Source organism: Dromiciops gliroides, chromosome 2, assembly GCF_019393635.1.
Source record: "Dromiciops gliroides isolate mDroGli1 chromosome 2, mDroGli1.pri, whole genome shotgun sequence".
Lineage (NCBI taxonomy): Eukaryota > Metazoa > Chordata > Mammalia > Microbiotheria > Microbiotheriidae > Dromiciops > Dromiciops gliroides.
In genome coordinates this window covers 314,590,741-314,604,137 of record NC_057862.1, presented here as the reverse complement: position 1 = coordinate 314,604,137, position 13,397 = coordinate 314,590,741, and positions in this window count along the sequence as shown.

Here is a 13,397-nt window from a genome sequence, read left to right as displayed (position 1 = left end):
ATTGGGATAGCTACTACTTAGAGTATTATGTAAGGATATGCTATTGAGGAACTGCCCCAGTCCATTCGGCTGGACAGAAATGGATTCTATTGCTATACCAGGTTGCCAGTAAGAATCAGTCCATCAGCATGTATTTATTAAACATATAATATGTGCCAAGTATTGTGCTAGTTCTTGAGGAATCAAAGGTTAAAATAAAAGAATCTGCCCTCAAGGAATTAAACATCTAAAGAAAATACTAGGTTGCCATTCTGTGAAAGTGAAAGTATCAACACAATTTTCCTTATCAATTCTTATCTAGGGATATGGATATTAAAATAAAGTTAAAACATCTTGAGCTTATTTTTGTATATGTCCAATTGAAAAGTTCTCTTTTCCCCTACCTTCTCAGTGTGATAAAAAAAAAAACTTATTAACTTAAAGATTAAATAAAATTGTTGCTGTAGTGAAAACAAAGTACAAGTCAGGCCTTTCACTCCTAAGTAGCTAATAGCATCTCTTGTTAAAATATGTATTTTAAAATCGTCCCATCCTATGCTCTGCCTTTAGAAATTCACACAAATGTCTTTAGGAAAAACACCATCAGCTTATTAGATTTAAAGTCACAAAGCGAAGGGCGAAAAACTATTTCAGTAATTTAGCTCCCTTTGTCCTTTTCAGTGGATGGAAGTGAATGAGTCCTACCTCCTGATTAGCATCAAATGCAGTCATTTCTTTCTCTCCTCATCTCCTCCTGATCTCTGCCTGATATGACTGGAAGCCTCTGTATAAATACACTGCTTGGTACCCATGAGTTTATCCCCATAGGAATCTCCACTTCAAGTTGCTCAAATCATCTTTTCAAGTGTTATAGATACTCTTTCTAAGTCTCAGACAAAGTGAGAAATTGAAGACTGGAATACTACATACTTTAAGCTCAAACCACGGAAGAGAGAGCATTTGAAGAAATAAATGTGGGGAGCACTATATATGTACTTTCCCCCAAGTTATCATGATCTACCTTGTCTGTAACCCCTAAGAGTATATTTTATGCTTGTCCTGATTATTTTATATGTAATGCTCTTTATCTTTGATGTCTAATAGAAAATGAAAAGGGGTTAATAGGAATTATATGCACCAACAGACTGTAATAGTATTACATTGCTTCTCTCAGTGAAATATTTTCAAATACCTGCAAAATTGAATGATAAAACCTGAATATCTCCAAATATACAGCATAAACATGATAAGCATCTGAATTTAAAAATCTGCTTTAATTTTCCCACATTTCCAATTAAATTTCTTTTATCTCTATTTGCATGACATTCACATCACTTTTGTCTGAAGTTAACATAGTACATGCAGTGTCATTTGACAAAACTATTCCAATAATTCATATGTAAAACATAGCACACATATACATAGAAACAATACTTGCATACTATTAGTGCACAGGCAGGTAAATATAAATAGCAAAAAAAACCCAACTACATTCACTTTAACAGAATTTATGTGACAGGTGAATCATAAACAATATATGCAATTACATCCAAATTATACATTGTACAAATACATATTATTGCAATTATCTCTGAGGTAGGTATGACCATTCTTATATTTCAACTTCAGCATGATGTTAGTTTGGTAACTGGCCAGATAGGTTGTGACCTGATAACCTTTCTATAACTTTCTTTAACAAGATAAATGTATAAACTGACAGTCAACATTCTCAAACCCACTGGCCAGTGCAAATTGATGTATAATCCAGAGCACATGTCAGATTTATCACATGGTATGATTTGTTTCTGTAATTTAAAAGACTTTGTTGTTGAAACAGTAGACAGTAAAGGACATGCTTCTGTAGTTGACACCTCTTTAAACAAAGGCAAAATCACTTCACGGTAGATAATAGTATTAAAGGTAAAGGTTTCCACATCTGAATTGTTGCATATTGAGCTATTATCTATTGTAGAGGTCTCTTTGTGTCTATTGACATGTTTTTCTTTTTTGGTTTTAGTTTTGTTTTTTAAATTTCTTTATTTATTTAGAATTTTCACCAACTTACAATGTAAAAAAAAACCACATTTTTTCACATTGATTTTTTAAAACTTTGTGTTCCAAATTTGATTCCTATTTCCCTCTTCGCCCCTCCTTAAGAAATCAAGGAATTCAGCATAAGTCATATATGTGCAGGTATGCAAAACATCTTCACATTAGTCAGGTTGCGAAAGAAAACAGACAAAATGCCTTGAGAAAGACGAACTAACAAATAAAATTATGCTTCAATCTGTATTAAGATACCATCGATTCTTTCTCTGTTGATGGTTTGCATTTTTCATAAGTACTTCTGATAGTATTCTGCTCATCATTTCTTTCACAATTACTATTGCTAACTGTATTACCCACCATTCTATTCCCTCCCCTTGATATTTACTCTATTTTCTATCTTCTTTCACCCTATCCCTCCTCAAATGTGTTTTGCTTTTTACTGCCCCCTCACCTAATCTGGCCTCCCTTCTTTCACCTATCCCCCCTTATCCCCTTCCCCTCCCACCTTCCCTCAGGAAAAAAATATATTATTATACCCACTTGAGTGTGTATGTTATTCCCTCTTTGAGCCAATTTTGATGAGAGAAAGGCTCACTCTCTCCCATGCTCCTTCCCCATCTTCCCCTTCACTCCATTAGCTTTTTCTTGTTACTTTTATGTGAGCTACTTTACTACATTCCATCACTCCCTTTCCCTTTCTTCCAGTACTTTCCTCTTACTCCTTAACTTTAAGATGTCATCGTGGGTCAGTTGGTGACACAGTGAACAAACCACCAGCCCTGGATTCAGGAAGCCCTGAGCCCAAATCTGGCCCCAAACATAAACCACCCCACCCTGCCTGCCCCACAAAAAATCAAGAATAAACAAAAAATAAATGCTTTACAGATATCATACCTTAATATTCAATTCATACCTGTGCCCTCTGTATAAGTATATATTTCTCAGCTTCCCTAATACTGAGAAAGTTCTTATGAGGTAGAAGTATTATCTTTCTATGCAGGAATGTAAACAGTTTAACCTTTTAATATCTCTCATAATTTATTTTTTCTTTTTACCTTTTGATGCGTCTCTAGGGTATTGCATTTGAAAGTCAGATTTTCCACTCAGTTCAGGTCTTTTCATCAGAAATGCCTGAAAGTCCTCTTTTAATTGAAGTCCCATTTTCCCCTTGAAAGATTATACTCAGTTTTGCTGGGTAGATGATTTTAGGTTGTAGTCCCGGGTTATCATACTGCATTCCCTCCAGTCCTTTAATGTAGAAGCTGCTAGATCTGGTATTATCCTGACTGTAGCTCCACAGTATTTGAATTCCTTTCTTCTATCTGTTTGCAATATGTTCTCCTTTACCTGTGATCTCTGGAGTTTGGGTATAGTATTCCTGGAAGTTTTCCTTTTCATATCTCTTCCTGGAGGAGATCAGTTCAATTTCTAATTTACCTTCTGCTTGTAAAATATTGGGGCAATTTTCACTGACAATTTCTGGAAGGTGTCTAAGCTTTCTCCTTGATCATGGTTTTCAGGTAGTCCAATGCTTTTCAAATTATCTCTCCTGGATATATTTCCCAAGTCAGCTGTTTTTTCCAAAGAGACATTTCATATTGTCCTCTATTTTCTTATTCATCTGGATTTGATTTATTGTGTCTTGATTTCTCATAAAGTCATTAGCTACTATTTGTTCTATCCTAATTCTTAAGTAATTATTTTATTCATTATTTATTCATTATTCCCTTTCTATTTGGCCAGTTTGGCTTTTCAAGCTGTTGCCTTTTTTTCATAACCCTCCTGCATCACTCTCATTTCTCTTTCCATTTTTTCCTCTACCTCTTTTACTTTTTCCTCTAACTCAGGGTGGAGCCAAGATGGCAGAGAGAAGCCAGAAAGTTGCCTGACCTTTCCCAAGTTTCCCTCAAAAACAACATTAAATCAAATCTCTTAATGAATTCTGAAACTACAGAACCTACAAAAAGACAGAGAAACACAAACTTCCAACTTGAGGTAATTTAGAAAACTTCAGGAAAGGTCATTCTCACTTGGGCCAAAGGGTAGTGTAGTGCAGCTCAGACAGCACAGCACAGCATGGAGGGGATCTGGGTTAGTTAGCAGGAAGTTCATGGCCATGGGAGAGCAACTGAGGCTCCTTGAGCCTGGCTCAGAAAGCTAGCGGTGCAGTGGGCCAATTGTGAGATCCACCAGCACTAGCAGACAGGGCAGACTGCACGCTGAAAGGCTACCCACATGACAGGAACAACTGGGCCTGGCCATCCCAGTGCAGGGAGCAGGCCCAGGGTGGTGAGAAATCCATAAGCCATAGAGGCCTCAGAGTAGAAAGCCAGTGATACAGTCCCTATTCCTCAGCACAAGAAGCTTGGAAAAGTGACCCTTGTGCCTCAGCAGTAGACCTCAACTTTAAAAAAACAAGCTGCAATATGAGTAAGAAACAGAAGAGGGCTCTTACAATTGAGAGTTTCTGTGTCAACAGGAAAGAGCTAAACAAAAACTCAGATGAGGACAATACTCTCATATTGCCTATATGTGAAGCCTCAAGAGGGAAGATGAATTGGTCGCAAGAACAAAAAGCCTTCTTTGGAAGAGCTCACAAAGGACTTTAAAAATCAATTGAGAGAGGTAGAAGAAAAAATGGGGAGAGAAATGAAAGCAACAGAAGAAAATTATGAAAAAAGAATCAGCAGCTTGGAAAAGGAAGCACAAAGATTGACTGAAGAAAACAATTCCTTAAAAAATTAATTTGGCCAAATGGAAAAGGAGCTGCATAATCTAACTGAAGAAAACAATGCCTTAAAAATTCTAACTGGACAGATGGAAACTAATGACTCCATGAGACATCACAAATCAGTCAAACAGAATCAAAAGAATGACAAAATAGAAGAAAATGTGAAATACCTCATTTGAAAGACAACTGATCTGGAAAATACATCCAGGAGAGACAATTTGAGAATTGTTGGACTGCGTGAAAGCCATGATCAGAAAAAGAGTCTGAATACCATATTCAGGGAAATTTTTAAGGAGAACTGCCCTGATATTATAGAGAAGATAAAATCATCATTGAAAGAATCCACCAATCACCTCCTGAAAAAGACTCCAAAAGGAAAACTCCAAGGAATATTGTAGCCAAATTCCAGAATTACCAGGTGAAGGAGAAAATACTCCAAGCAGCCAGAAAGAAGCAATTTAAATATCATGGAGCCACAGTCAAGATTGCTCAGGACCTGGCAGCTTCAACATTAAAGGACCACAAGGCTTGGAATATGATATTTCGGGAAGGCAAAGGAGCTTGGATTGCAACCAATAATCAAGTACTCAGCAAACCTGAGCATTCTCTTTGAGGGGAAAAGATGGACATTCAATGAAATAGGAGACTTTCAAAGCTTCCTGATGAAAAGATCAGAACTGAGTAGAAAATTCAATGTTAACATACAAGACTCCAGAAGTTTTAAAAGGTAAACAGGGGGGGGAAAAGTTATTCAATATGGTTAAACTGTTTACATCCCTACATGGGAATACAATATTTATAAGACTTGAGAACTGTACATCTATTTAGGCAGGCAGAAGGAATATTCACAGAGGGCATAAATATAAATTGTCTTTGATGTGATGATAGAAAGAAAATTGAGGGGTGAAGAAACTGAGTTTATGTGGAGAATAGGAAAGGGGAGGTGGAATGAGTTTAATTACATCATATGAAAATGTGAAAAAAACCTATTACAATAGAGGGAAAAAGGTAAGGGTGAGCATTGTTTCAACCTTACTCTCATCAGATTTGTTTCAAAGAGGGAATAACATATATGTACATTTTGATAAAGAAATTTAGCTCATTCTTTAGGAAAGTAAGAGGGTAAGGGGAAAAAGGTGGGACATTGATAGAAGGGAGGCAGAATCAGGGGAGAAAAGGGTAAAGAAAAGGGAGGGGGCTAATAAAACAGAGAGCAGGTTGGGGGAAACGGGTAAGAAGCAAAACTTTGGTGAGGAGGAATAGGGTGAAAGAAGGGGCAAAAAAGTACGAAGTGGGTAAATAGAATGGAGGGCATTAGACAGTTAGTAATAATAACTGTGAATGTGAATGGGATGAACTCTGCCATAAAACAGAATTGAATAGCAGAGTGGATTAAAAACCATAATCCTACAGTATGCTGTTTACTTTTCCCTCTACCTCTCTTACTTTATCTTCAAAGTCCTTTTTGAGTGCTTCCATGGCTAAGGCCAATTCATATTTTTCTTGGAAGTTTTGGATGTAGGAGATTTGTCTTTGTTATCTTCTTCCAAGGGTGTATTTTGATGTACTTTGCCACCAAAGAAGCTTTTGATGGTCTGCTGCTTTCTCTGTCTGTTCTTCTTGCCCACCTATTTCTTGGCTTTTAACTCCTTCTTAATGTGGATCCCTGCTTCCAGGATGTACTGTCCCAAGTCAGCAGGGGGTGCCAGGTGGTACAATTAGGCTCATTCTCAGATTGCCTGACTTGTAACCACAGACCTAATTGCTTTTTAACCTGGAAGCATAAATCTGATTGAAATCTGGTTCTCTAGAGTCAAAAGCTTATTGTGCATGTGCCCCTCCACCACTGGACCACTGCCACTCAAGTTCACTTCCTGAGTAACACCATAGTGCTCCTGCCTCTGCTCTAGCAGAGACCCCCTACTATTTCTCCCAGCCAACCGCTGTACCCCCTCACCAGTCTGTGGGCCGAGTTTCAGAAGTCACTGATGCTGAAGATCGACAAGTTTTTCTGTTTTATTTGGCTGACAGTCTATCACTACTTTCCTCCTGCTCATTAGAGAATCCAACTAACACTCTACTAAGCAACAGGGGATTGGGATTGTCTTTCTTGGCTTTCTGTCAGTTTGTTGTTGTTGTTGTTGTTGTTGGGGGCGGGGGGTTAGAAGCAGGTGGTATAATGTCTCAACTACTTATTATGAAATAGCATATTCTTTGTACTGTTCTATACTGTCTCCCCTGCACCACAAGAATCCTAAGCTGAAGACATGGTTAGTTGGTAGACTTTCTTCAGTCTACTTCTCAGCACATAAATATTCTAGGTGTATGTCTTTTCCATTATTTGAAGTTGTAAAGTACCAGTCAATAGAACATTTTTGCTCTTTCCCAAATGTCAATATATACAGGCTAAAGAATTGGTATTCCTGGGAACATTTTATTCATGTACTAGAAATTGTACATATTGAGTCGAGTAGGGCTTTTACTTAGGGTAGCTAAGTGATACAGTAGATAGAGTAGCAGTCCTGGAATCAGGAAAACCTGAGTTCAAATTCAGCTTCATAGACTGTGTGACCCTATGCAAATCATTTAACCCTATTTGCCTCAGTTTCCCCATCTGTAAAATAAACTTGAGAAGTAAATGGCAAACTACTCTAGTATCTTTGCCAAGAAATTCCCAAAAGAAAAGTCATACGTGAATTGGAATGACTCAACAACAATAAGATCTTTTATTTAGGACTTAGGGTTCTTAACATGTTCACCAATGTAAGAATAATATCTTAAGACTTTGCATCTTCTTGTGGATAGTAAGGTTCAGCCCTAGACTCTATGACTACTGTAAAAGCCAGCATTGCCTTTAATAGTTTGCTTTTAATGTCACAATTTTGGTCAAAGTAGATTAGCAAAGAATCCATATGCAGATAAATATTTCTCCCACAACATTTTAGGCATAGGGAATCTCTCATTCTTGATTGAATATACCTATACCTACTTGGTAAAATGGTTTGTTGCAATTAATATGTTGTTTATTTTATTCCCATCTCCTTCAAGTAATTAGAATGTTAATGCACACCAGTTCTAACATATTGCTGGTGCTTATATTCTCCAAGTAAGCAGTATAATTTTGTAGTTCTCCTTTGAACAAAATGGATATAACTCTCAGCCATCTTAGTGACATCTATTTGCAACAAGGTGGTAAAATTAATTTCTTAACAAATTTAGGGTTTTCTCTTGACCCAAATATTCGACACTATTATGTAACACATTCAGGGCCTATTTGCAAGACACAAAACTCCAGAAAAAAATCCTTTCCAAATTAAAATCTATCATTTATTTCTCTAGAATTCTCTAAATTTGAATAAAATGTTTTCCATCCCTCTCATTTCACCTTGTCACTGATGCCTAGATGTGTCCTTCTCCTCCCCAAGATGCTGGCCTTCTGAGAGAGCTCCTCTCCCTTTCAGCCACGACTGTACAAAAACTGACTGGAATACAACCAAGTACCTATGTTATATAATGTGCACGTGGTTTATTTTATATCATAAATTTCAAAGTATAATGATTATTATTATTTGCCACATGTGGTTAAACATATGGTTTTCTCTTTTCCAGGTTCAAGAGGATGGAATCTCCTGTGTACAAAGGATAAGCTAGAACCCAATTTGATTCAACACATACACACCTCAATTACTGATCACACCAGCCTTTGTAAATTCCCCCTATTATAATTTTACAGGTACAAAATCCCTCTGGTACTCCTTAAATGTGTCTGCAACATATCTATAATGTTGTGCTTTGTATCCTTTCTCAAGAAATGAGAAAGAGAGAGAGACAGAGACAGAGACAGAGACAGAGACAGAGAGAGACAGAGACAGAGAGACAGAGCAAGTCAGACACAACATGTACCTCTGGCAACACTATTCTGTTTCCTAGCAAAACATATACCTATCAGGGAAAGGGGAGTGGCATCACTACTGTAACCTTCTGATTGTGTTTTTTATGGCCTTCTCACTCAGGATTTTGACTTTGGGCAAAATTGTATGGGCTTTCTGAAAATGTTGTAGAAGCCTCCCCACCCAGTCAGTGCAATTTCTGTGTTTATCACCTACTTGGAAAAGTCATTCAGAGCAGCTAGGGAAGCTGTACCATAAGCACTCACTTTTATGGACTGAACAGCATTGTGAAAATGCTGGAAGCAACAGCCTGGTTGCAGGAAGGCAGGACAACAGCTTCACCAGGGGTCCATTTTCCCCTGCAAATTAGATGTTCATTTAGAGAAATTTGCTTTTTTGGTGGTAAATTATTTTTGAACTGAATACTCTACCATTGCCTGGAAAATGCCTTTTCAATCCTTTCGAAATGCTCCATAATAACAAGGCAAGTCACAATTTCTCCTTCTAAAGCAATTGGCTTTGATTCCCTTTTGGTTTTTTATATACTACTTAAAAAGCCCAAGCTCCTGAATCAATATTACAGGACTACATTTTCTGTCCTAAACAATTATTTATGGAGGGTTGGAACACTTGCAATTTAACATGCCACTTAGACATTATGAAAGCTGAGCTCCATGCCTTTTAACTCTATAGTGTAAAGACAAGAGAAGCTGTTCTGGATGGGACTCAGCAGCATGCTAAACATCAGTTTCCCAAAGTTCATTGTACTGGGAAGGTGGAGAATGGGAAGACTTTAGGATTCTAGGAAAAAATAAAGCTGGAGCTTACTATGTGGTTTGTCTTAGGCAAATTAATTCATTTCAGTTCCTTCTTTTGTATCAACCACTCAATCAATAAATATTCATTAAGTACCTACTATGAGCCAGACACCACACTAAGCAGTAGAAATAAAAAAGGCAAAAAAGGAGTTAACATTCTATAAGGGAGTAATAAGGGGTTTGGAAGGTATGACCTTGGTGGTCCCTTTCCACTATAGAGCTGGGGTCCTCTAAACCTGAGCAAAATTTCTCCTTAATCTAAAGGCATTCATAAATTGGTTCCTGAGATCATTTACCCACATTTTAAAGTCTGCTATAAATTAAAAATACTTTAAGGAGGGGGCAGTTAGATGGCGCAGTGGATAAAGCACCAGCCCTGGATTCAGGAGTACCTGAGTTCAAATCCAGCCTCAGACACTTGACACTTACTAGCTGTGTGACCGTGGGCAAGTCACTTAAACCCCATTGCCCCGCAAAACAAAACAAAACAAAACAAAAAAAATACTTTAAGGTACCACCGCAAACCTATCAGATTGACTAATGTGACAAAAAGGGAAATATAAACATCGGAAAGGATGTGGGAAAATTGGAACACTAATGCATTGTTGGTAGAGTTGTGAACTGATCAACCCATTCTGGAGGGCAATTTGGAACTATGTCCAAAAGACTGTGCATACCCTTCACCCAGCAATACCACTATTAGGTCTATACCCTAAAGAGAGAACAAAAAAGGGGAAAGGACTCATATGTACAAAAATAATTATAACTGCTCTTTTTGTCATGGCAAAGAATTGGAAATTGAGGGGATGGCCATCAGTTGGGGACTGGCTGAATGAATTGTGGCATATGAATGTAATAGAATCTATTGTGCTGTAAGAAATGATGAGCAGGCAGATTTCAGAAAAATCTGGAAAGACTTAAATGAACGGTTGCTGAATGAAGTGAGCAGAAGCAGAACATTCTACACAGTAACAATGACATTGCATGATGATCAACTGTCATAGACTTAGCTTCTCTCAGCAATACAATGATCCAAGACAATTCCAAAAGACTCATGAAGAAAAATATTCTCCACATACAGAAAAAGAACTATAGAATCTGAATGCAGATTGAAATATACTATTTTCACTTTTGTTGGGTTTTGTTTGTTTGTTTCTTCTTCGTTGTGGTTTTTCCCTTTTGTTCTGATTCTTCTCTCACAACATAACTAATATAGAAATATGTTTAACATGACTCTACTGTATAACCTATATCAGACTGCTCACTGGCTTCTGGAGTGAGGAGGAAAGGGAGGGAGGGAGAAAAATTTAGAATTCTAAAGCTGACAAAAATGAATGTTAAAAACTATCTTTATATGTAATTAGAAAAAATAAAATACTATTAAAAATTAAGTTTGCTATATTCATAACACCATATTAAATAGCAGGGAAGATGCAATGTTGAGGAAGAATCCAAAGGCTCCTGCTCTCATGGAATTTACTGACAGAGTCTCAGGACTGAGAAGACCTGTAGACCAAAAAGTTCTTTTCATTCTCTGATTTCTTCTAATTCTTAGTCTGTGCCACATAATCCTGCACTTATGTTTCTATAGTTCAAATGGATAAATCTTTTCTCTCTAGCTAAATTATTATCCCCTAGAGGAAAATATTTTTCTACTCCTTACACTTAAGAAAACTCTATTGGTGAGAGCTGTAACCATTTGCAGAGAGCCTAGACATCCCTTTTCCCCTTAAGGGTACCAAAGACTCCGGGGGGGGGGGGGGGGCGGAATTTAACCTCCCTAGCATTAAAACAGTGAGGGCCAGGATAATCAGTGTTATATTCCCAGGAGATAAAACACAGGCAGTGAGGTCAGAAAAATCTTCGTTCAAATCATGTGACTATGAAAAACTATTTTCCCCCCTTTTTTGACTTAGTATTCTCATCTCTAAGTTGAGAAAATAATACTTCTACTACCTGCCTCAAAATGTTTTAAAGAAAATACATTGTAAACCGTAAAGTACTACATAAATAAGAACTATTATGACATCTTCCATAGCCCATAACCCAATGATGGACCAACAGTGAAAATAATAGTTGACATTTATATAGTTCTTTAAAATTGGAAAATGGCTTATCTGCATTATCACATTTTAGCTTCACAATGACACTCCCTCTGGGGCTTTATCCACTGCAACACCTAGCTGCCCCTCCCAGGGCTGTTTTAAGGATCGAATGAGACAATATCTATAATGCACATTAGCACAGTGCCTGGTACATACTAGGCACTATATAAATGCTTGCTATTTATTGTTGTTGTTGTTGTTATCAATATATTAATGGGTCAATCTGTGCCTTACTAATATTATAGGCACTGGGTAATAGAAAGAAAATTGGACCAATAGTTATATTTCCCTTCTAGTCCTGCCTGAAATACAGTGTGACTTTCTATGACTCATTTTCTCTGTGCCTTGTTTTTCTAATCTGCTTGTAAACTGACAAAAATAACCTTTGCCTTTAAAGAGCCTGGGGAGTTTCTAAATTCAGGTGTTGTAAAGATTTAGTAATTTATGGGGACCTGGAAGATATAGAATAGTCTGAATTATTTTTATAAAAAACCTGTTGGTTACCTCACAGAGGGATGCTGCAGCTTGCTAAGAAATGGTTTGAACAAAACCCCAGTCATGCCCAGTGGGGGACACTCAAAGCTTGAAGTGGAGGGAGTCAGGGCATTGGTGGTGGTCTAGGCAGTCAGTTAAAAAAGAAGGCAACCATTGTCTATAACAGGAGGAAACTAAATAAATCCCTCTCAGTCAGATTGGCTTAAAATAACAAAAGTCAATAAATTTTTTGAAGTCAATATACCCAGTGCTAACATGCTGAAAAGAGGGGGAAAAAAGGATTTTGTGATTATTAGTATCTACAAATGCTAAAGTGAAGATAGATATGACACGAAAGAGGCATTTTTTTTGTAGGTAGAGGGAAAAAGAAGAGGTGGTATGGTCTGGTCTAAGCAGGGAAAAACAATAAATGCACTTATAAATTAGGGTGCTAACATTATTCAAAAAAAATTTAAAGGGATAAAAGCATTTCAAAATAGAAAAAAATACTGAATTCACAATCAAGAAACCTGGCTTCTGGGAGCAGCTAGCTAGCTGTAGCCGCTGTACAAGTTTCTTCCTTCCCTAGGCCTCAGTTTGTTCAACTTTTAAATAAATAGGTTGGTAGAGACTCTATGCCAGCTTTTGCTTCTAAGACTAATACTAAATTTAGGGAATGTTCATACCCCTGATAGTTTTTGCTGCCTGCTAAAATTTTACTCACCTTTCAAGTTTTTCTCTTCCCTTATCCCTATGACTTAGTATGTTCTTTCCTATCCCTGACACCTCTTTGATGTCTTTATGATATCCTGCTTTTTAGTACAATTACTTGAGCAATTGTCATACTCCTCTACTATACATTAAGCTTCCAGAAGGGCTAGGATGCCTTAATATGTTTTGAATATAATTCTTGGCACAGCAAGTATCAAACAGATTCTTCCATTGCTAGATTTCAAGCTTGTTGAGGAAGGGATTGTTTCAACTTTATCTTTGTATTTTCAGTGCCTAGCACAATGCCTGGCATATAGCAAGTACTTAATCAGTGCTTGTTGGTTGGCTGATTGATTGCTTTGAATCCTTTTGAAAAGAAAGATGTGTTATATCCCCTTATTGATAAAAAGTCAGGCTAACTCCCAAGGATTAATGGTTAATTAATGGATCCAAACACCAATTGTTTCTTGTGCAGATAGAAACAGAACTGAATACTCTCAGTTTCTGTGCCCATTTATCTTCACCTAAAACTGCAATAGGAAATTTACTGCAGAATTTTGCATTTCCACTGGGTCCAAGGACTCATGAGGACATGGTCTAGGTCAGAACTTCTTAAAGTGTTTTCCACTCATCACCCCTT